The sequence below is a fragment of the Chinchilla lanigera genome, unplaced genomic scaffold, assembly GCF_000276665.1.
Source record: "Chinchilla lanigera isolate Chin_1 unplaced genomic scaffold, ChiLan1.0 scaffold00098, whole genome shotgun sequence".
NCBI classification, from domain to species: domain Eukaryota; kingdom Metazoa; phylum Chordata; class Mammalia; order Rodentia; family Chinchillidae; genus Chinchilla; species Chinchilla lanigera.
In genome coordinates this window covers 736,758-739,563 of record NW_004955499.1, presented here as the reverse complement: position 1 = coordinate 739,563, position 2,806 = coordinate 736,758, and positions in this window count along the sequence as shown.

Genomic DNA, 2,806 nt, shown 5'->3' with positions numbered 1-2,806 from the left:
GTCTGCAGCAATTCGTACAGACATGTAGATGCTGTGTAACGCAGCTGCACCCTGATACCCAGGGCAATAGCTTCTGGCCCCCTCCGACACCAAAATCCTCACTCGCCTGTCTCTGAAAAAACAAGGCTGCATGTGAGAATAATCTACACAGATTCTCCCAGATGCTGCACATCCTGTCCATAAAAAGGAGAGAAACCATGCGATAGGAACGCCCATGTGTCTGATTTACTTAACATTATGGTTTTAAGGGGCGTCTATCTGCCTACCAATGACTCCATTTTATCCTTCTTCATAGCCGTGTAGTACTCCACTGCACTCTGAGATGTGGTTCCCAGGTTCTACTCTCTGAACAAAGGAAGCCTTGGCAGCAGTGGACAAACGCGCCCTCCCAGCCCGTGAGTCCTGGGTGACAGGTTCCCCACTGCCACTAATGATGTCCGTGGTCCAGCCCAGGGCTCTGTACGTGCTAAACATGTGCCTGACCACGGAGCCTCACTGCCCATCCTGTGTCACTCTGAGCTCCGCCATTCTGTACTTTGGATCCATGTTTCCCAGAGGCTCATGGGAGGGAGGCTCCCTCTCCAGATGGGTGATGTGGGGACTGACGGTAAACTTTGCTGGGCGTGGCCTAGCGAGAGGAAGTAAGGTTGTTGGGGGTGTGGCCTCCCAACGAAGTGAGTTTATTGGAGGCATGGCCTACCAAGAGGCAATAAGGTTTGGGGGGCGTGGCCTCCCAAGGAAGTGAGGTTGTTGGGGCGTGGCCTAATCAGAGACAGTAAGGATGTTGGGGGAGTGGCCTCCTGAGGAAGTAAGATTGTTGGGGGAGTGGCCTCCCCAGGAAGTGAAGTTGTTGGGGGCGTGGCCTCCCAAGGAAGTGAGGTTGTTGGGGCGTGGCCTGAAGGGAGGAAGTGAGGCCATTGGGGCGTGGTCTCACAAGGGACACTGGGACCCAGGTGTCTTTTCTCGTGCTTTTCGGGTCCCAGCCACTATATAGGTATTCCCCAAATTCTGCACACATGTGTCTGTCTGAAAAGTGCAGAAAGCTAAGTAAATTCAAACTATTTGTTAATCTAAAAACATAAATGGTACAGAATGCATACAATTAAACACACACACACACATATATATTTACATTAGACGGCATAGGAAACCTGTAAATTATATATTTATCATTATATAAAATCTGTAACACGTATATATGTGGTCCGAATATTTAGACGTGTCCTAATTTCTGTAGCTGTACGACAGTCCGTATGTCAGAACACAAGATGATGTGTAAAACCTGTAAAATCATGTTATATACAGAAGAAGGAGTATGTGGGTCCAAATATTTAGACGTTTCCTAATTTCCTTGGCCTTAAAATAATAATAATATGTCAGTATATCCTAAGACATGTCAAACCTGTAAAATTATACGATAAATGTATAGTAGTCATATGTGGTCACGTATCAGATTTTCCTGATTTCCGTAGCGGTAAAATAACGTCAATGTCAGTGTGGAAGACCACATGTCAAACGTGTAAGGTTATATACACCGGCAGCAGCCTGCAGTCTAAATATTTAGGTCTCGCACGATGGCCCGAGCTGCACGACAGGGTCTGCGTGGGCACTGAAGACACACAGAAAGCCGTGAGACGCCTCCACGCACGCCCGGCAGAGCACACCCCGCACATGCAGCCCTATCTCATTTCCAGAACCACCGAGCTCGTCTTCCGGCCTGGATGTTCACAAAGCCCTCATTGTACACCCACCAGGACCCCAATAGGGCTGACGGCCACCCCGACTTCCTGGGGACATAGTGAATTCTAAGGTGCAGGACCCACAGCTCTGAAACCCAGGAAGACAGAGACGCCCAAGCCTCTCCAGGCACTGCGAAGCTGCCCAGCCTGCATGGCAGACGCTGGCATCAAACCACACAGGGTCTGGGGAGGGAGAGAGGATTCCATTCCCAAACAGGGAGCCGTGGAACCCCCCGAGAGCCTCGTGCAAGGAACAAAATCCCAGGGTCCCCAAGGGCAGCTGCCGCCCGTCACCCTGCAGGGGCTGCGTCCCCCGCGTTCATCTCTCTCCCTTCCTCCAAGTGCCTGCCCGGCGTCCAGTTCCCGCCTGCGCTCGCACCCGTTAAAGGATGTGGCTCAGCTGGCCAGAGAGTCTGGGAAAATAATGTCGAGGCACAAGGGGGGGAGACCTGCCCTCCCCGGCACTGGGGTCACAGCAGACCTCCCCGTAAGAGAAGACGGTGCGCATGGGAAATGCGGAAGTCCTGCGTGACACGTGAGAGCCGGCAGAGAGCAAGGCCGGAGCGGAGAGAAGGAAGTGTGCGCACCCTTGGGCTCCGGCAGCCGGAGGCTGTGCAGACAGAAGACAGCGCAGACAGGGCGGGAGCAAGGCAACAGGCGGAAGGGACCATGGGGTCCACCCGGGCAGATTCTCACGGCTCTGAGTGCCCTCGTGCCAGGAGAAGGAAGACACGGACACGCCGTGAGGAATGCGGTGGTGTTGGGATCCAACGATCAGAGGTGGTCTCTCAACACAAGAGGTGTGCACAAATATTTGGGGCTACACCAAGAGACGAGGCATTCACCCAGCAGGGCTCGGTGGCCCAGTCCTGGAGGCTGAGGTCCACTGCGCTGGTCTCTCCCTATCTTGGTCCATCAGAGCAAACAGCCATCCCTGCTGTTAGAACAGACTAGTGCAGTGGACCTCAGCCTCCAGGACTGGGCCACCCAGCTCTGCTGTGTGTCAGCACCCGGGCTGTGGGATTGCATATGGCGGCCCCCATGGACTAAGATAGGGAGAGACCAGC